General features: G+C 45.8%; 22 non-coding genes across 22 annotated transcripts; all 22 read right to left on the bottom strand.

The window, feature by feature from the left end:
* Nucleotides 1-420: 420 nt before the first annotated feature.
* Nucleotides 421-536, bottom strand: Trnal-caa (transfer RNA leucine (anticodon CAA)). Its single transcript has 2 exons — nucleotides 499-536; nucleotides 421-466 (listed from the first exon to the last, which is right to left on the bottom strand). It is a non-coding gene; the product is annotated as a tRNA-Leu (tRNA).
* Nucleotides 537-1,238: 702 nt separating this feature from the next.
* On the bottom strand, nucleotides 1,239-1,354 carry Trnal-caa (transfer RNA leucine (anticodon CAA)). Its single transcript has 2 exons — nucleotides 1,317-1,354; nucleotides 1,239-1,284 (listed from the first exon to the last, which is right to left on the bottom strand). It is a non-coding gene; the product is annotated as a tRNA-Leu (tRNA).
* A 702-nt stretch (nucleotides 1,355-2,056) lies between these two features.
* On the bottom strand, nucleotides 2,057-2,172 carry Trnal-caa (transfer RNA leucine (anticodon CAA)). The gene is made up of 2 exons: nucleotides 2,135-2,172; nucleotides 2,057-2,102 (listed from the first exon to the last, which is right to left on the bottom strand). It is a non-coding gene; the product is annotated as a tRNA-Leu (tRNA).
* Nucleotides 2,173-2,874: 702 nt separating this feature from the next.
* On the bottom strand, nucleotides 2,875-2,990 carry Trnal-caa (transfer RNA leucine (anticodon CAA)). The gene is made up of 2 exons: nucleotides 2,953-2,990; nucleotides 2,875-2,920 (listed from the first exon to the last, which is right to left on the bottom strand). It is a non-coding gene; the product is annotated as a tRNA-Leu (tRNA).
* Nucleotides 2,991-3,692: 702 nt separating this feature from the next.
* Nucleotides 3,693-3,808, bottom strand: Trnal-caa (transfer RNA leucine (anticodon CAA)). The gene is made up of 2 exons: nucleotides 3,771-3,808; nucleotides 3,693-3,738 (listed from the first exon to the last, which is right to left on the bottom strand). It is a non-coding gene; the product is annotated as a tRNA-Leu (tRNA).
* A 702-nt stretch (nucleotides 3,809-4,510) lies between these two features.
* Nucleotides 4,511-4,626, bottom strand: Trnal-caa (transfer RNA leucine (anticodon CAA)). The gene is made up of 2 exons: nucleotides 4,589-4,626; nucleotides 4,511-4,556 (listed from the first exon to the last, which is right to left on the bottom strand). It is a non-coding gene; the product is annotated as a tRNA-Leu (tRNA).
* A 702-nt stretch (nucleotides 4,627-5,328) lies between these two features.
* On the bottom strand, nucleotides 5,329-5,444 carry Trnal-caa (transfer RNA leucine (anticodon CAA)). Its single transcript has 2 exons — nucleotides 5,407-5,444; nucleotides 5,329-5,374 (listed from the first exon to the last, which is right to left on the bottom strand). It is a non-coding gene; the product is annotated as a tRNA-Leu (tRNA).
* Nucleotides 5,445-6,146: 702 nt separating this feature from the next.
* Trnal-caa (transfer RNA leucine (anticodon CAA)) lies at nucleotides 6,147-6,262 on the bottom strand. The gene is made up of 2 exons: nucleotides 6,225-6,262; nucleotides 6,147-6,192 (listed from the first exon to the last, which is right to left on the bottom strand). It is a non-coding gene; the product is annotated as a tRNA-Leu (tRNA).
* Nucleotides 6,263-6,954: 692 nt separating this feature from the next.
* Trnal-caa (transfer RNA leucine (anticodon CAA)) lies at nucleotides 6,955-7,070 on the bottom strand. Its single transcript has 2 exons — nucleotides 7,033-7,070; nucleotides 6,955-7,000 (listed from the first exon to the last, which is right to left on the bottom strand). It is a non-coding gene; the product is annotated as a tRNA-Leu (tRNA).
* A 702-nt stretch (nucleotides 7,071-7,772) lies between these two features.
* Nucleotides 7,773-7,888, bottom strand: Trnal-caa (transfer RNA leucine (anticodon CAA)). The gene is made up of 2 exons: nucleotides 7,851-7,888; nucleotides 7,773-7,818 (listed from the first exon to the last, which is right to left on the bottom strand). It is a non-coding gene; the product is annotated as a tRNA-Leu (tRNA).
* A 702-nt stretch (nucleotides 7,889-8,590) lies between these two features.
* Nucleotides 8,591-8,706, bottom strand: Trnal-caa (transfer RNA leucine (anticodon CAA)). Its single transcript has 2 exons — nucleotides 8,669-8,706; nucleotides 8,591-8,636 (listed from the first exon to the last, which is right to left on the bottom strand). It is a non-coding gene; the product is annotated as a tRNA-Leu (tRNA).
* Nucleotides 8,707-9,408: 702 nt separating this feature from the next.
* Trnal-caa (transfer RNA leucine (anticodon CAA)) lies at nucleotides 9,409-9,524 on the bottom strand. Its single transcript has 2 exons — nucleotides 9,487-9,524; nucleotides 9,409-9,454 (listed from the first exon to the last, which is right to left on the bottom strand). It is a non-coding gene; the product is annotated as a tRNA-Leu (tRNA).
* Nucleotides 9,525-10,226: 702 nt separating this feature from the next.
* Nucleotides 10,227-10,342, bottom strand: Trnal-caa (transfer RNA leucine (anticodon CAA)). The gene is made up of 2 exons: nucleotides 10,305-10,342; nucleotides 10,227-10,272 (listed from the first exon to the last, which is right to left on the bottom strand). It is a non-coding gene; the product is annotated as a tRNA-Leu (tRNA).
* A 702-nt stretch (nucleotides 10,343-11,044) lies between these two features.
* Nucleotides 11,045-11,160, bottom strand: Trnal-caa (transfer RNA leucine (anticodon CAA)). The gene is made up of 2 exons: nucleotides 11,123-11,160; nucleotides 11,045-11,090 (listed from the first exon to the last, which is right to left on the bottom strand). It is a non-coding gene; the product is annotated as a tRNA-Leu (tRNA).
* Nucleotides 11,161-11,862: 702 nt separating this feature from the next.
* Trnal-caa (transfer RNA leucine (anticodon CAA)) lies at nucleotides 11,863-11,978 on the bottom strand. Its single transcript has 2 exons — nucleotides 11,941-11,978; nucleotides 11,863-11,908 (listed from the first exon to the last, which is right to left on the bottom strand). It is a non-coding gene; the product is annotated as a tRNA-Leu (tRNA).
* A 702-nt stretch (nucleotides 11,979-12,680) lies between these two features.
* On the bottom strand, nucleotides 12,681-12,796 carry Trnal-caa (transfer RNA leucine (anticodon CAA)). The gene is made up of 2 exons: nucleotides 12,759-12,796; nucleotides 12,681-12,726 (listed from the first exon to the last, which is right to left on the bottom strand). It is a non-coding gene; the product is annotated as a tRNA-Leu (tRNA).
* A 702-nt stretch (nucleotides 12,797-13,498) lies between these two features.
* Trnal-caa (transfer RNA leucine (anticodon CAA)) lies at nucleotides 13,499-13,614 on the bottom strand. The gene is made up of 2 exons: nucleotides 13,577-13,614; nucleotides 13,499-13,544 (listed from the first exon to the last, which is right to left on the bottom strand). It is a non-coding gene; the product is annotated as a tRNA-Leu (tRNA).
* Nucleotides 13,615-14,316: 702 nt separating this feature from the next.
* Trnal-caa (transfer RNA leucine (anticodon CAA)) lies at nucleotides 14,317-14,432 on the bottom strand. Its single transcript has 2 exons — nucleotides 14,395-14,432; nucleotides 14,317-14,362 (listed from the first exon to the last, which is right to left on the bottom strand). It is a non-coding gene; the product is annotated as a tRNA-Leu (tRNA).
* Nucleotides 14,433-15,134: 702 nt separating this feature from the next.
* On the bottom strand, nucleotides 15,135-15,250 carry Trnal-caa (transfer RNA leucine (anticodon CAA)). The gene is made up of 2 exons: nucleotides 15,213-15,250; nucleotides 15,135-15,180 (listed from the first exon to the last, which is right to left on the bottom strand). It is a non-coding gene; the product is annotated as a tRNA-Leu (tRNA).
* A 702-nt stretch (nucleotides 15,251-15,952) lies between these two features.
* On the bottom strand, nucleotides 15,953-16,068 carry Trnal-caa (transfer RNA leucine (anticodon CAA)). The gene is made up of 2 exons: nucleotides 16,031-16,068; nucleotides 15,953-15,998 (listed from the first exon to the last, which is right to left on the bottom strand). It is a non-coding gene; the product is annotated as a tRNA-Leu (tRNA).
* Nucleotides 16,069-16,770: 702 nt separating this feature from the next.
* On the bottom strand, nucleotides 16,771-16,886 carry Trnal-caa (transfer RNA leucine (anticodon CAA)). Its single transcript has 2 exons — nucleotides 16,849-16,886; nucleotides 16,771-16,816 (listed from the first exon to the last, which is right to left on the bottom strand). It is a non-coding gene; the product is annotated as a tRNA-Leu (tRNA).
* Nucleotides 16,887-17,588: 702 nt separating this feature from the next.
* On the bottom strand, nucleotides 17,589-17,704 carry Trnal-caa (transfer RNA leucine (anticodon CAA)). Its single transcript has 2 exons — nucleotides 17,667-17,704; nucleotides 17,589-17,634 (listed from the first exon to the last, which is right to left on the bottom strand). It is a non-coding gene; the product is annotated as a tRNA-Leu (tRNA).
* Nucleotides 17,705-18,380: the final 676 nt, after the last annotated feature.

The following is an 18,380-nucleotide window of genomic DNA, read 5'->3' as shown; positions in this document are numbered from 1 at the left end:
GTCACGTTGTAATCTCCATAAAGTAATATTTTGAGTATATGAATTTATTTCGAGCTCTCTGTATTTCATCAGCGACTGTTATTGTACAGAGGATGTACTGGTCAGCCTGCACTGTTTCCTCACACTGTCGTTAGCACTCTGCATCTCCAGACAAGAGTCGTTTTCATACCACAGGTGTCCCTTTTGACGTGTTTGCGGCTGTGGCGCGGAAGTAACCTCACGAGGGAACGTCGTATTTACAACCAACACTCTCTGTTTGTAGCTCACACTACCGAAGAAACAGTTTGGTTGCCGTAGGTGCGCTTGTGTTTGATACAAAGTTTTGGTTTCACTTAGGAGAACACGGCCAGAATCGTGCTGTTGCACTTTACAAAGGATCTCAACGATACACAGGGTGCTCCAGAGAAGCGACAAAATCTGTGTCAGGAGTGGGATTCGAACCCACGCCCTCATTCGAGGACCAGAAGGCTCTAGCTGCTACTGCAGCCAAGGTTTTTCCTTGAGTCTGGCGCCTTAGACCGCTCGGCCATCCTGACACTTCATTTGATGCTCCTCGTTTGTTCTATTAGAGAACTTACAGTTGATGTAATTGTCGCATCCACGTTGCCACAGTACACCGGCATGAGTTCTGCACCCGTTACACGTTCGCCAGGTGCAGCCGCACAAATATAGCGCAGAATGTACCACCAAAAGAGTTTCTCAAATCCGTATAATCACGGCACTCAATACATTTTGTTCGAAACTAAGTCGTCTGTTACAGACATCAGAGATTAGACAGAATGCAGAGGTCTATCTGTCGAATAATATCTCAAGTTTTGGTCACGTTGTAATCTCCATAAAGTAATATTTTGAGTATATGAATTTATTTCGAGCTCTCTGTATTTCATCAGCGACTGTTATTGTACAGAGGATGTACTGGTCAGCCTGCACTGTTTCCTCACACTGTCGTTAGCACTCTGCATCTCCAGACAAGAGTCGTTTTCATACCACAGGTGTCCCTTTTGACGTGTTTGCGGCTGTGGCGCGGAAGTAACCTCACGAGGGAACGTCGTATTTACAACCAACACTCTCTGTTTGTAGCTCACACTACCGAAGAAACAGTTTGGTTGCCGTAGGTGCGCTTGTGTTTGATACAAATTTTTGGTTTCACTTAGGAGAACACGGCCAGAATCGTGCTGTTGCACTTTACAAAGGATCTCAACGATACGCAGGGTGCTCCAGAGAAGCGACAAAATCTGTGTCAGGAGTGGGATTCGAACCCACGCCCTCATTCGAGGACCAGAAGGCTCTAGCTGCTACTGCAGCCAAGGTTTTTCCTTGAGTCTGGCGCCTTAGACCGCTCGGCCATCCTGACACTTGATTTGATGCTCCTCGTTTGTTCTATTAGAGAACTTACAGTTGATGTAATTGTCGCATCCACGTTGCCACAGTACACCGGCATGAGTTCTGCACCCGTTACACGTTCGCCAGGTGCAGCCGCACAAATATAGCGCAGAATGTACCACCAAAAGAGTTTCTCAAATCCGTATAATCACGGCACTCAATACATTTTGTTCGAAACTAAGTCGTCTGTTACAGACATCAGAGATTAGACAGAATGCAGAGGTCTATCTGTCGAATAATATCTCAAGTTTTGGTCACGTTGTAATCTCCATAAAGTAATATTTTGAGTATATGAATTTATTTCGAGCTCTCTGTACTTCATCAGCGACTGTTATTGTACAGAGGATGTACTGGTTAGCCTGCGCTGTTTCCTCACACTGTCGTTAGCACTCTGCATCTCCAGACAAGAGTCGTTTTCATACCACAGGTGTCCCTTTTGACGTGTTTGCGGCTGTGGCGCGGAAGTAACCTCACGAGGGAGCGTCGTATTTACAACCAACACTCTCTGTTTGTAGCTCACACTACCGAAGAAACAGTTTGGTTGCCGTAGGTGCGCTTGTGTTTGATACAAATTTTTGGTTTCACTTAGGAGAACACGGCCAGAATCGTGCTGTTGCACTTTACAAAGGATCTCAACGATACACAGGGTGCTCCTGAGAAGCGACAAAATCTGTGTCAGGAGTGGAATTCGAACCCACGCCCTCATTCGAGGACCAGAAGGCTCTAGCTGCTACTGCAGCCAAGGTTTTTCCTTGAGTCTGGCGCCTTAGACCGCTTGGCCATCCTGACACTTGATTTGATGCTCCTCGTTTGTTCTATTAGAGAACTTACAGTTGATGTAATTGTCGCATCCACGTTGCCACAGTACACCGGCATGAGTTCTGCACCCGTTACACGTTCGCCAGGTGCAGCCGCACAAATATAGCGCAGAATGTACCACCAAAAGAGTTTCTCAAATCCGTATAATCACGGCACTCAATACATTTTGTTCGAAACTAAGTCGTCTGTTACAGACATCAGAGATTAGACAGAATGCAGAGGTCTATCTGTCGAATAATATCTCAAGTTTTGGTCACGTTGTAATCTCCATAAAGTAATATTTTGAGTATATGAATTTATTTCGAGCTCTCTGTATTTCATCAGCGACTGTTATTGTACAGAGGATGTACTGGTCAGCCTGCACTGTTTCCTCACACTGTCGTTAGCACTCTGCATCTCCAGACAAGAGTCGTTTTCATACCACAGGTGTCCCTTTTGACGTGTTTGCGGCTGTGGCGCGGAAGTAACCTCACGAGGGAACGTCGTATTTACAACCAACACTCTCTGTTTGTAGCTCACACTACCGAAGAAACAGTTTGGTTGCCGTAGGTGCGCTTGTGTTTGATACAAATTTTTGGTTTCACTTAGGAGAACACGGCCAGAATCGTGCTGTTGCACTTTACAAAGGATCTCAACGATACACAGGGTGCTCCAGAGAAGCGACAAAATCTGTGTCAGGAGTGGGATTCGAACCCACGCCCTCATTCGAGGACCAGAAGGCTCTAGCTGCTACTGCAGCCAAGGTTTTTCCTTGAGTCTGGCGCCTTAGACCGCTCGGCCATCCTGACACTTGATTTGATGCTCCTCGTTTGTTCTATTAGAGAACTTACAGTTGATGTAATTGTCGCATCCACGTTGCCACAGTACACCGGCATGAGTTCTGCACCCGTTACACGTTCGCCAGGTGCAGCCGCACAAATATAGCGCAGAATGTACCACCAAAAGAGTTTCTCAAATCCGTATAATCACGGCACTCAATACATTTTGTTCGAAACTAAGTCGTCTGTTACAGACATCAGAGATTAGACAGAATGCAGAGGTCTATCTGTCGAATAATATCTCAAGTTTTGGTCACGTTGTAATCTCCATAAAGTAATATTTTGAGTATATGAATTTATTTCGAGCTCTCTGTATTTCATCAGCGACTGTTATTGTACAGAGGATGTACTGGTCAGCCTGCACTGTTTCCTCACACTGTCGTTAGCACTCTGCATCTCCAGACAAGAGTCGTTTTCATACCACAGGTGTCCCTTTTGACGTGTTTGCGGCTGTGGCGCGGAAGTAACCTCACGAGGGAACGTCGTATTTACAACCAACACTCTCTGTTTGTAGCTCACACTACCGAAGAAACAGTTTGGTTGCCGTAGGTGCGCTTGTGTTTGATACAAATTTTTGGTTTCACTTAGGAGAACACGGCCAGAATCGTGCTGTTGCACTTTACAAAGGATCTCAACGATACACAGGGTGCTCCAGAGAAGCGACAAAATCTGTGTCAGGAGTGGGATTCGAACCCACGCCCTCATTCGAGGACCAGAAGGCTCTAGCTGCTACTGCAGCCAAGGCTTTTCCTTGAGTCTGGCGCCTTAGACCGCTCGGCCATCCTGACACTTGATTTGATGCTCCTCGTTTGTTCTATTAGAGAACTTACAGTTGATGTAATTGTCGCATCCACGTTGCCACAGTACACCGGCATGAGTTCTGCACCCGTTACACGTTCGCCAGGTGCAGCCGCACAAATATAGCGCAGAATGTACCACCAAAAGAGTTTCTCAAATCCGTATAATCACGGCACTCAATACATTTTGTTCGAAACTAAGTCGTCTGTTACAGACATCAGAGATTAGACAGAATGCAGAGGTCTATCTGTCGAATAATATCTCAAGTTTTGGTCACGTTGTAATCTCCATAAAGTAATATTTTGAGTATATGAATTTATTTCGAGCTCTCTGTATTTCATCAGCGACTGTTATTGTACAGAGGATGTACTGGTCAGCCTGCACTGTTTCCTCACACTGTCGTTAGCACTCTGCATCTCCAGACAAGAGTCGTTTTCATACCACAGGTGTCCCTTTTGACGTGTTTGCGGCTGTGGCGCGGAAGTAACCTCACGAGGGAACGTCGTATTTACAACCAACACTCTCTGTTTGTAGCTCACACTACCGAAGAAACAGTTTGGTTGCCGTAGGTGCGCTTGTGTTTGATACAAATTTTTGGTTTCACTTAGGAGAACACGGCCAGAATCGTGCTGTTGCACTTTACAAAGGATCTCAACGATACACAGGGTGCTCCAGAGAAGCGACAAAATCTGTGTCAGGAGTGGGATTCGAACCCACGCCCTCATTCGAGGACCAGAAGGCTCTAGCTGCTACTGCAGCCAAGGTTTTTCCTTGAGTCTGGCGCCTTAGACCGCTCGGCCATCCTGACACTTGATTTGATGCTCCTCGTTTGTTCTATTAGAGAACTTACAGTTGATGTAATTGTCGCATCCACGTTGCCACAGTACACCGGCATGAGTTCTGCACCCGTTACACGTTCGCCAGGTGCAGCCGCACAAATATAGCGCAGAATGTACCACCAAAAGAGTTTCTCAAATCCGTATAATCACGGCACTCAATACATTTTGTTCGAAACTAAGTCGTCTGTTACAGACATCAGAGATTAGACAGAATGCAGAGGTCTATCTGTCGAATAATATCTCAAGTTTTGGTCACGTTGTAATCTCCATAAAGTAATATTTTGAGTATATGAATTTATTTCGAGCTCTCTGTATTTCATCAGCGACTGTTATTGTACAGAGGATGTACTGGTCAGCCTGCACTGTTTCCTCACACTGTCGTTAGCACTCTGCATCTCCAGACAAGAGTCGTTTTCATACCACAGGTGTCCCTTTTGACGTGTTTGCGGCTGTGGCGCGGAAGTAACCTCACGAGGGAACGTCGTATTTACAACCAACACTCTCTGTTTGTAGCTCACACTACCGAAGAAACAGTTTGGTTGCCGTAGGTGCGCTTGTGTTTGATACAAATTTTTGGTTTCACTTAGGAGAACACGGCCAGAATCGTGCTGTTGCACTTTACAAAGGATCTCAACGATACACAGGGTGCTCCAGAGAAGCGACAAAATCTGTGTCAGGAGTGGGATTCGAACCCACGCCCTCATTCGACGACCAGAAGGCTCTAGCTGCTACTGCAGCCAAGGTTTTCCCTTGAGTCTGGCGCCTTAGACCGCTCGGCCATCCTGACACTTGATTTGATGCTCCTCGTTTGTTCTATTAGAGAACTTACAGTTGATGTAATTGTCGCATCCACGTTGCCACAGTACACCGGCATGAGTTCTGCACCCGTTACACGTTCGCCAGGTGCAGCCGCACAAATATAGCGCAGAATGTACCACCAAAAGAGTTTCTCAAATCCGTATAATCACGGCACTCAATACATTTTGTTCGAAACTAAGTCGTCTGTTACAGACATCAGAGATTAGACAGAATGCAGAGGTCTATCTGTCGAATAATATCTCAAGTTTTGGTCACGTTGTAATCTCCATAAAGTAATATTTTGAGTATATGAATTTATTTCGAGCTCTCTGTATTTCATCAGCGACTGTTATTGTACAGAGGATGTACTGGTCAGCCTGCACTGTTTCCTCACACTGTCGTTAGCACTCTGCATCTCCAGACAAGAGTCGTTTTCATACCACAGGTGTCCCTTTTGACGTGTTTGCGGCTGTGGCGCGGAAGTAACCTCACGAGGGAACGTCGTATTTACAACCAACACTCTCTGTTTGTAGCTCACACTACCGAAGAAACAGTTTGGTTGCCGTAGGTGCGCTTGTGTTTGATACAAATTTTTGGTTTCACTTAGGAGAACACGGCCAGAATCGTGCTTTTGCACTTTACAAAGGATCTCAACGATACACAGGGTGCTCCAGAGAAGCGACAAAATCTGTGTCAGGAGTGGGATTCGAACCCACGCCCTCATTCGAGGACCAGAAGGCTCTAGCTGCTACTGCAGCCAAGGTTTTTCCTTGAGTCTGGCGCCTTAGACCGCTCGGCCATCCTGACACTTGATTTGATGCTCCTCGTTTGTTCTATTAGAGAACTTACAGTTGATGTAATTGTCAGCCACAGTACACCGGCATGAGTTCTGCACCCGTTACACGTTCGCCAGGTGCCGCCGCACAAATATAGCGCAGAATGTACCACCAAAAGAGTTTCTCAAATCCGTATAATCACGGCACTCAATACATTTTGTTCGAAACTAAGTCGTCTGTTACAGACATCAGAGATTAGACAGAATGCAGAGGTCTATCTGTCGAATAATATCTCAAGTTTTGGTCACGTTGTAATCTCCATAAAGTAATATTTTGAGTATATGAATTTATTTCGAGCTCTCTGTATTTCATCAGCGACTGTTATTGTACAGAGGATGTACTGGTCAGCCTGCACTGTTTCCTCACACTGTCGTTAGCACTCTGCATCTCCAGACAAGAGTCGTTTTCATACCACAGGTGTCCCTTTTGACGTGTTTGCGGCTGTGGCGCGGAAGTAACCTCACGAGGGAACGTCGTATTTACAACCAACACTCTCTGTTTGTAGCTCACACTACCGAAGAAACAGTTTGGTTGCCGTAGGTGCGCTTGTGTTTGATACAAATTTTTGGTTTCACTTAGGAGAACACGGCCAGAATCGTGCTGTTGCACTTTACAAAGGATCTCAACGATACACAGGGTGCTCCAGAGAAGCGACAAAATCTGTGTCAGGAGTGGGATTCGAACCCACGCCCTCATTCGAGGACCAGAAGGCTCTAGCTGCTACTGCAGCCAAGGTTTTTCCTTGAGTCTGGCGCCTTAGACCGCTCGGCCATCCTGACACTTGATTTGATGCTCCTCGTTTGTTCTATTAGAGAACTTACAGTTGATGTAATTGTCGCATCCACGTTGCCACAGTACACCGGCATGAGTTCTGCACCCGTTACACGTTCGCCAGGTGCAGCCGCACAAATATAGCGCAGAATGTACCACCAAAAGAGTTTCTCAAATCCGTATAATCACGGCACTCAATACATTTTGTTCGAAACTAAGTCGTCTGTTACAGACATCAGAGATTAGACAGAATGCAGAGGTCTATCTGTCGAATAATATCTCAAGTTTTGGTCACGTTGTAATCTCCATAAAGTAATATTTTGAGTATATGAATTTATTTCGAGCTCTCTGTATTTCATCAGCGACTGTTATTGTACAGAGGATGTACTGGTCAGCCTGCACTGTTTCCTCACACTGTCGTTAGCACTCTGCATCTCCAGACAAGAGTCGTTTTCATACCACAGGTGTCCCTTTTGACGTGTTTGCGGCTGTGGCGCGGAAGTAACCTCACGAGGGAACGTCGTATTTACAACCAACACTCTCTGTTTGTAGCTCACACTACCGAAGAAACAGTTTGGTTGCCGTAGGTGCGCTTGTGTTTGATACAAATTTTTGGTTTCACTTAGGAGAACACGGCCAGAATCGTGCTGTTGCACTTTACAAAGGATCTCAACGATACACAGGGTGCTCCAGAGAAGCGACAAAATCTGTGTCAGGAGTGGGATTCGAACCCACGCCCTCATTCGAGGACCAGAAGGCTCTAGCTGCTACTGCAGCCAAGGTTTTTCCTTGAGTCTGGCGCCTTAGACCGCTCGGCCATCCTGACACTTGATTTGATGCTCCTCGTTTGTTCTATTAGAGAACTTACAGTTGATGTAATTGTCGCATCCACGTTGCCACAGTACACCGGCATGAGTTCTGCACCCGTTACACGTTCGCCAGGTGCAGCCGCACAAATATAGCGCAGAATGTACCACCAAAAGAGTTTCTCAAATCCGTATAATCACGGCACTCAATACATTTTGTTCGAAACTAAGTCGTCTGTTACAGACATCAGAGATTAGACAGAATGCAGAGGTCTATCTGTCGAATAATATCTCAAGTTTTGGTCACGTTGTAATCTCCATAAAGTAATATTTTGAGTATATGAATTTATTTCGAGCTCTCTGTATTTCATCAGCGACTGTTATTGTACAGAGGATGTACTGGTCAGCCTGCACTGTTTCCTCACACTGTCGTTAGCACTCTGCATCTCCAGACAAGAGTCGTTTTCATACCACAGGTGTCCCTTTTGACGTGTTTGCGGCTGTGGCGCGGAAGTAACCTCACGAGGGAACGTCGTATTTACAACCAACACTCTCTGTTTGTAGCTCACACTACCGAAGAAACAGTTTGGTTGCCGTAGGTGCGCTTGTGTTTGATACAAATTTTTGGTTTCACTTAGGAGAACACGGCCAGAATCGTGCTGTTGCACTTTACAAAGGATCTCAACGATACACAGGGTGCTCCAGAGAAGCGACAAAATCTGTGTCAGGAGTGGGATTCGAACCCACGCCCTCATTCGAGGACCAGAAGGCTCTAGCTGCTACTGCAGCCAAGGTTTTTCCTTGAGTCTGGCGCCTTAGACCGCTCGGCCATCCTGACACTTGATTTGATGCTCCTCGTTTGTTCTATTAGAGAACTTACAGTTGATGTAATTGTCGCATCCACGTTGCCACAGTACACCGGCATGAGTTCTGCACCCGTTACACGTTCGCCAGGTGCAGCCGCACAAATATAGCGCAGAATGTACCACCAAAAGAGTTTCTCAAATCCGTATAATCAAGGCACTCAATACATTTTGTTCGAAACTAAGTCGTCTGTTACAGACATCAGAGATTAGACAGAATGCAGAGGTCTATCTGTCGAATAATATCTCAAGTTTTGGTCACGTTGTAATCTCCATAAAGTAATATTTTGAGTATATGAATTTATTTCGAGCTCTCTGTATTTCATCAGCGACTGTTATTGTACAGAGGATGTACTGGTCAGCCTGCACTGTTTCCTCACACTGTCGTTAGCACTCTGCATCTCCAGACAAGAGTCGTTTTCATACCACAGGTGTCCCTTTTGACGTGTTTGCGGCTGTGGCGCGGAAGTAACCTCACGAGGGAACGTCGTATTTACAACCAACACTCTCTGTTTGTAGCTCACACTACCGAAGAAACAGTTTGGTTGCCGTAGGTGCGCTTGTGTTTGATACAAATTTTTGGTTTCACTTAGGAGAACACGGCCAGAATCGTGCTGTTGCACTTTACAAAGGATCTCAACGATACACAGGGTGCTCCAGAGAAGCGACAAAATCTGTGTCAGGAGTGGGATTCGAACCCACGCCCTCATTCGAGGACCAGAAGGCTCTAGCTGCTACTGCAGCCAAGGTTTTTCCTTGAGTCTGGCGCCTTAGACCGCTCGGCCATCCTGACACTTCATTTGATGCTTCTCGTTTGTTCTATTAGAGAACTTACAGTTGATGTAATTGTCGCATCCACGTTGCCACAGTACACCGGCATGAGTTCTGCACCCGTTACACGTTCGCCAGGTGCAGCCGCACAAATATAGCGCAGAATGTACCACCAAAAGAGTTTCTCAAATCCGTATAATCACGGCACTCAATACATTTTGTTCGAAACTAAGTCGTCTGTTACAGACATCAGAGATTAGACAGAATGCAGAGGTCTATCTGTCGAATAATATCTCAAGTTTTGGTCACGTTGTAATCTCCATAAAGTAATATTTTGAGTATATGAATTTATTTCGAGCTCTCTGTATTTCATCAGCGACTGTTATTGTACAGAGGATGTACTGGTCAGCCTGCACTGTTTCCTCACACTGTCGTTAGCACTCTGCATCTCCAGACAAGAGTCGTTTTCATACCACAGGTGTCCCTTTTGACGTGTTTGCGGCTGTGGCGCGGAAGTAACCTCACGAGGGAACGTCGTATTTACAACCAACACTCTCTGTTTGTAGCTCACACTACCGAAGAAACAGTTTGGTTGCCGTAGGTGCGCTTGTGTTTGATACAAATTTTTGGTTTCACTTAGGAGAACACGGCCAGAATCGTGCTGTTGCACTTTACAAAGGATCTCAACGATACACAGGGTGCTCCAGAGAAGCGACAAAATCTGTGTCAGGAGTGGGATTCGAACCCACGCCCTCATTCGAGGACCAGAAGGCTCTAGCTGCTACTGCAGCCAAGGTTTTTCCTTGAGTCTGGCGCCTTAGACCGCTCGGCCATCCTGACACTTGATTTGATGCTCCTCGTTTGTTCTATTAGAGAACTTACAGTTGATGTAATTGTCGCATCCACGTTGCCACAGTACACCGGCATGAGTTCTGCACCCGTTACACGTTCGCCAGGTGCAGCCGCACAAATATAGCGCAGAATGTACCACCAAAAGAGTTTCTCAAATCCGTATAATCAAGGCACTCAATACATTTTGTTCGAAACTAAGTCGTCTGTTACAGACATCAGAGATTAGACAGAATGCAGAGGTCTATCTGTCGAATAATATCTCAAGTTTTGGTCACGTTGTAATCTCCATAAAGTAATATTTTGAGTATATGAATTTATTTCGAGCTCTCTGTATTTCATCAGCGACTGTTATTGTACAGAGGATGTACTGGTCAGCCTGCACTGTTTCCTCACACTGTCGTTAGCACTCTGCATCTCCAGACAAGAGTCGTTTTCATACCACAGGTGTCCCTTTTGACGTGTTTGCGGCTGTGGCGCGGAAGTAACCTCACGAGGGAACGTCGTATTTACAACCAACACTCTCTGTTTGTAGCTCACACTACCGAAGAAACAGTTTGGTTGCCGTAGGTGCGCTTGTGTTTGATACAAATTTTTGGTTTCACTTAGGAGAACACGGCCAGAATCGTGCTGTTGCACTTTACAAAGGATCTCAACGATACACAGGGTGCTCCAGAGAAGCGACAAAATCTGTGTCAGGAGTGGGATTCGAACCCACGCCCTCATTCGAGGACCAGAAGGCTCTAGCTGCTACTGCAGCCAAGGTTTTTCCTTGAGTCTGGCGCCTTAGACCGCTCGGCCATCCTGACACTTCATTTGATGCTTCTCGTTTGTTCTATTAGAGAACTTACAGTTGATGTAATTGTCGCATCCACGTTGCCACAGTACACCGGCATGAGTTCTGCACCCGTTACACGTTCGCCAGGTGCAGCCGCACAAATATAGCGCAGAATGTACCACCAAAAGAGTTTCTCAAATCCGTATAATCACGGCACTCAATACATTTTGTTCGAAACTAAGTCGTCTGTTACAGACATCAGAGATTAGACAGAATGCAGAGGTCTATCTGTCGAATAATATCTCAAGTTTTGGTCACGTTGTAATCTCCATAAAGTAATATTTTGAGTATATGAATTTATTTCGAGCTCTCTGTATTTCATCAGCGACTGTTATTGTACAGAGGATGTACTGGTCAGCCTGCACTGTTTCCTCACACTGTCGTTAGCACTCTGCATCTCCAGACAAGAGTCGTTTTCATACCACAGGTGTCCCTTTTGACGTGTTTGCGGCTGTGGCGCGGAAGTAACCTCACGAGGGAACGTCGTATTTACAACCAACACTCTCTGTTTGTAGCTCACACTACCGAAGAAACAGTTTGGTTGCCGTAGGTGCGCTTGTGTTTGATACAAATTTTTGGTTTCACTTAGGAGAACACGGCCAGAATCGTGCTGTTGCACTTTACAAAGGATCTCAACGATACACAGGGTGCTCCAGAGAAGCGACAAAATCTGTGTCAGGAGTGGGATTCGAACCCACGCCCTCATTCGAGGACCAGAAGGCTCTAACTGCTACTGCAGCCAAGGTTTTTCCTTGAGTCTGGCGCCTTAGACCGCTCGGCCATCCTGACACTTGATTTGATGCTCCTCGTTTGTTCTATTAGAGAACTTACAGTTGATGTAATTGTCGCATCCACGTTGCCACAGTACACCGGCATGAGTTCTGCACCCGTTACACGTTCGCCAGGTGCAGCCGCACAAATATAGCGCAGAATGTACCACCAAAAGAGTTTCTCAAATCCGTATAATCACGGCACTCAATACATTTTGTTCGAAACTAAGTCGTCTGTTACAGACATCAGAGATTAGACAGAATGCAGAGGTCTATCTGTCGAATAATATCTCAAGTTTTGGTCACGTTGTAATCTCCATAAAGTAATATTTTGAGTATATGAATTTATTTCGAGCTCTCTGTATTTCATCAGCGACTGTTATTGTACAGAGGATGTACTGGTCAGCCTGCACTGTTTCCTCACACTGTCGTTAGCACTCTGCATCTCCAGACAAGAGTCGTTTTCATACCACAGGTGTCCCTTTTGACGTGTTTGCGGCTGTGGCGCGGAAGTAACCTCACGAGGGAACGTCGTATTTACAACCAACACTCTCTGTTTGTAGCTCACACTACCGAAGAAACAGTTTGGTTGCCGTAGGTGCGCTTGTGTTTGATACAAATTTTTGGTTTCACTTAGGAGAACACGGCCAGAATCGTGCTGTTGCACTTTACAAAGGATCTCAACGATACACAGGGTGCTCCAGAGAAGCGACAAAATCTGTGTCAGGAGAGGGAATCGAACCCACGCCCTCATTCGAGGACCAGAAGGCTCTAGCTGCTACTGCAGCCAAGGTTTTTCCTTGAGTCTGGCGCCTTAGACCGCTCGGCCATCCTGACACTTGATTTGATGCTCCTCGTTTGTTCTATTAGAGAACTTACAGTTGATGTAATTGTCGCATCCACGTTGCCACAGTACACCGGCATGAGTTCTGCACCCGTTACACGTTCGCCAGGTGCAGCCGCACAAATATAGCGCAGAATGTACCACCAAAAGAGTTTCTCAAATCCGTATAATCACGGCACTCAATACATTTTGTTCGAAACTAAGTCGTCTGTTACAGACATCAGAGATTAGACAGAATGCAGAGGTCTATCTGTCGAATAATATCTCAAGTTTTGGTCACGTTGTAATCTCCATAAAGTAATATTTTGAGTATATGAATTTATTTCGAGCTCTCTGTATTTCATCAGCGACTGTTATTGTACAGAGGATGTACTGGTCAGCCTGCACTGTTTCCTCACACTGTCGTTAGCACTCTGCATCTCCAGACAAGAGTCGTTTTCATACCACAGGTGTCCCTTTTGACGTGTTTGCGGCTGTGGCGCGGAAGTAACCTCACGAGGGAACGTCGTATTTACAACCAACACTCTCTGTTTGTAGCTCACACTACCGAAGAAACAGTTTGGTTGCCGTAGGTGCGCTTGTGTTTGATACAAATTTTTGGTTTCACTTAGGAGAACACGGCCAGAATCGTGCTGTTGCACTTTACAAAGGATCTCAACGATACACAGGGTGCTCCAGAGAAGCGACAAAATCTGTGTCAGGAGTGGGATTCGAACCCACGCCCTCATTCGAGGACCAGAAGGCTCTAGCTGCTACTGCAGCCAAGGTTTTTCCTTGAGTCTGGCGCCTTAGACCGCTCGGCCATCCTGACACTTGATTTGATGCTCCTCGTTTGTTCTATTAGAGAACTTACAGTTGATGTAATTGTCGCATCCACGTTGCCACAGTACACCGGCATGAGTTCTGCACCCGTTACACGTTCGCCAGGTGCAGCCGCACAAATATAGCGCAGAATGTACCACCAAAAGAGTTTCTCAAATCCGTATAATCAAGGCACTCAATACATTTTGTTCGAAACTAAGTCGTCTGTTACAGACATCAGAGATTAGACAGAATGCAGAGGTCTATCTGTCGAATAATATCTCAAGTTTTGGTCACGTTGTAATCTCCATAAAGTAATATTTTGAGTATATGAATTTATTTCGAGCTCTCTGTATTTCATCAGCGACTGTTATTGTACAGAGGATGTACTGGTCAGCCTGCACTGTTTCCTCACACTGTCGTTAGCACTCTGCATCTCCAGACAAGAGTCGTTTTCATACCACAGGTGTCCCTTTTGACGTGTTTGCGGCTGTGGCGCGGAAGTAACCTCACGAGGGAACGTCGTATTTACAACCAACACTCTCTGTTTGTAGCTCACACTACCGAAGAAACAGTTTGGTTGCCGTAGGTGCGCTTGTGTTTGATACAAATTTTTGGTTTCACTTAGGAGAACACGGCCAGAATCGTGCTGTTGCACTTTACAAAGGATCTCAACGATACACAGGGTGCTCCAGAGAAGCGACAAAATCTGTGTCAGGAGTGGGATTCGAACCCACGCCCTCATTCGAGGACCAGAAAGCTCTAGCTGCTACTGCAGCCAAGGTTTTTCCTTGAGTATGGCGCCTTAGACCGCTCGGCCATCCTGACACTTGATTTGATGCTCCTCGTTTGTTCTATTAGAGAACTTACAGTTGATGTAATTGTCGCATCCACGTTGCCACAGTACACCGGCATGAGTTCTGCACCCGTTACACGTTCACCAGGTGCAGCCGCACAAATATAGCGCAGAATGTACCACCAAAAGAGTTTCTCAAATCCGTATAATCACGGCACTTAATACATTTTGTTCGAAACTAAGTCGTCTGTTACAGACATCAGAGATTAGACAGAATGCAGAGGTCTATCTGTCGAATAATATCTCAAGTTTTGGTCACGTTGTAATCTCCATAAAGTAATATTTTGAGTATATGAATTTATTTCGAGCTCTCTGTATTTCATCAGCGACTGTTATTGTACAGAGGATGTACTGGTCAGCCTGCACTGTTTCCTCACACTGTCGTTAGCACTCTGCATCTCCAGACAAGAGTCGTTTTCATACCACAGGTGTCCCTTTTGACGTGTTTGCGGCTGTGGCGCGGAAGTAACCTCACGAGGGAACGTCGTATTTACAACCAACACTCTCTGTTTGTAGCTCACACTACCGAAGAAACAGTTTGGTTGCCGTAGGTGCGCTTGTGTTTGATACAAATTTTTGGTTTCACTTAGGAGAACACGGCCAGAACCGTGCTGTTGCACTTTACAAAGGATCTCAACGATACACAGGGTGCTCCAGAGAAGCGACAAAATCTGTGTCAGGAGTGGGATTCGAACCCACGCCCTCATTCGAGGACCAGAAGGCTCTAGCTGCTACTGCAGCCAAGGTTTTTCCTTGAGTCTGGCGCCTTAGACCGCTCGGCCATCCTGACACTTGATTTGATGCTCCTCGTTTGTTCTATTAGAGAACTTACAGTTGATGTAATTGTCGCATCCACGTTGCCACAGTACACCGGCATGAGTTCTGCACCCGTTACACGTTCGCCAGGTGCAGCCGCACAAATATAGCGCAGAATGTACCACCAAAAGAGTTTCTCAAATCCGTATAATCACGGCACTCAATACATTTTGTTCGAAACTAAGTCGTCTGTTACAGACATCAGAGATTAGACAGAATGCAGAGGTCTATCTGTCGAATAATATCTCAAGTTTTGGTCACGTTGTAATCTCCATAAAGTAATATTTTGAGTATATGAATTTATTTCGAGCTCTCTGTATTTCATCAGCGACTGTTATTGTACAGAGGATGTACTGGTCAGCCTGCACTGTTTCCTCACACTGTCGTTAGCACTCTGCATCGCCAGACAAGAGTCGTTTTCATACCACAGGTGTCCCTTTTGACGTGTTTGCGGCTGTGGCGCGGAAGTAACCTCACGAGGGAACGTCGTATTTACAACCAACACTCTCTGTTTGTAGCTCACACTACCGAAGAAACAGTTTGGTTGCCGTAGGTGCGCTTGTGTTTGATACAAATTTTTGGTTTCACTTAGGAGAACACGGCCAGAATCGTGCTGTTGCACTTTACAAAGGATCTCAACGATACACAGGGTGCTCCAGAGAAGCGACAAAATCTGTGTCAGGAGTGGGATTCGAACCCACGCCCTCATTCGAGGACCAGAAGGCTCTAGCTGCTACTGCAGCCAAGGTTTTTCCTTGAGTCTGGCGCCTTAGACCGCTCGGCCATCCTGACACTTGATTTGATGCTGCTCGTTTGTTCTATTAGAGAACTTACAGTTGATGTAATTGTCGCATCCACGTTGCCACAGTACACCGGCATGAGTTCTGCACCCGTTACACGTTCGCCAGGTGCAGCCGCACAAATATAGCGCAGAATGTACCACCAAAAGAGTTTCTCAAATCCGTATAATCACGGCACTCAATACATTTTGTTCGAAACTAAGTCGTCTGTTACAGACATCAGAGATTAGACAGAATGCAGAGGTCTATCTGTCGAATAATATCTAAAGTTTTGGTCACGTTGTAATCTCCATAAAGTAATATTTTGAGTATATGAATTTATTTCGAGCTCTCTGTATTTCATCAGCGACTGTTATTGTACAGAGGATGTACTGGTCAGCCTGCACTGTTTCCTCACACTGTCGTTAGCACTCTGCATCTCCAGACAAGAGTCGTTTTCATACCACAGGTGTCCCTTTTGACGTGTTTGCGGCTGTGGCGCGGAAGTAACCTCACGAGGGAACGTCGTATTTACAACCAACACTCTCTGTTTGTAGCTCACACTACCGAAGAAACAGTTTGGTTGCCGTAGGTGCGCTTGTGTTTGATACAAATTTTTGGTTTCACTTAGGAGAACACGGCCAGAACCGTGCTGTTGCACTTTACAAAGGATCTCAACGATACACAGGGTGCTCCAGAGAAGCGACAAAATCTGTGTCAGGAGTGGGATTCGAACCCACGCCCTCATTCGAGGACCAGAAGGCTCTAGCTGCTACTGCAGCCAAGGTTTTTCCTTGAGTCTGGCGCCTTAGACCGCTCGGCCATCCTGACACTTGATTTGATGCTCCTCGTTTGTTCTATTAGAGAACTTACAGTTGATGTAATTGTCGCATCCACGTTGCCACAGTACACCGGCATGAGTTCTGCACCCGTTACACGTTCGCCAGGTGCAGCCGCACAAATATAGCGCAGAATGTACCACCAAAAGAGTTTCTCAAATCCGTATAATCACGGCACTCAATACATTTTGTTCGAAACTAAGTCGTCTGTTACAGACATCAGAGATTAGACAGAATGCAGAGGTCTATCTGTCGAATAATATCTCAAGTTTTGGTCACGTTGTAATCTCCATAAAGTAATATTTTGAGTATATGAATTTATTTCGAGCTCTCTGTATTTCATCAGCGACTGTTATTGTACAGAGGATGTACTGGTCAGCCTGCACTGTTTCCTCACACTGTCGTTAGCACTCTGCATCTCCAGACAAGAGTCGTTTTCATACCACAGGTGTCCCTTTTGACGTGTTTGCGGCTGTGGCGCGGAAGTAACCTCACGAGGGAACGTCGTATTTACAACCAACACTCTCTGTTTGTAGCTCACACTACCGAAGAAACAGTTTGGTTGCCGTAGGTGCGCTTGTGTTTGATACAAATTTTTGGTTTCACTTAGGAGAACACGGCCAGAATCGTGCTGTTGCACTTTACAAAGGATCTCAACGATACACAGGGTGCTCCAGAGAAGCGACAAAATCTGTGTCAGGAGTGGGATTCGAACCCACGCCCTCATTCGAGGACCAGAAGGCTCTAGCTGCTACTGCAGCCAAGGTTTTTCCTTGAGTCTGGCGCCTTAGACCGCTCGGCCATCATGACACTTGATTTGATGCTGCTCGTTTGTTCTATTAGAGAACTTACAGTTGATGTAATTGTCGCATCCACGTTGCCACAGTACACCGGCATGAGTTCTGCACCCGTTACACGTTCGCCAGGTGCAGCCGCACAAATATAGCGCAGAATGTACCACCAAAAGAGTTTCTCAAATCCGTATAATCACGGCACTCAATACATTTTGTTCGAAACTAAGTCGTCTGTTACAGACATCAGAGATTAGACAGAATGCAGAGGTCTATCTGTCGAATAATATCTCAAGTTTTGGTCACGTTGTAATCTCCATAAAGTAATATTTTGAGTATATGAATTTATTTCGAGCTCTCTGTATTTCATCAGCGACTGTTATTGTACAGAGGATGTACTGGTCAGCCTGCACTGTTTCCTCACACTGTCGTTAGCACTCTGCATCTCCAGACAAGAGTCGTTTTCATACCACAGGTGTCCCTTTTGACGTGTTTGCGGCTGTGGCGCGGAAGTAACCTCACGAGGGAACGTCGTATTTACAACCAACACTCTCTGTTTGTAGCTCACACTACCGAAGAAACAGTTTGGTTGCCGTAGGTGCGCTTGTGTTTGATACAAATTTTTGGTTTCACTTAGGAGAACACGGCCAGAATCGTGCTGTTGCACTTTACAAAGGATCTCAACGATACACAGG

The sequence above is a fragment of the Schistocerca serialis genome, chromosome 2 (assembly GCF_023864345.2).
Source record: "Schistocerca serialis cubense isolate TAMUIC-IGC-003099 chromosome 2, iqSchSeri2.2, whole genome shotgun sequence".
Taxonomy (NCBI): Eukaryota; Metazoa; Arthropoda; class Insecta; order Orthoptera; family Acrididae; genus Schistocerca; species Schistocerca serialis.
Note: the sequence above shows the minus strand (reverse complement) of the source record. Positions and strands in the feature narration are given on the sequence as shown.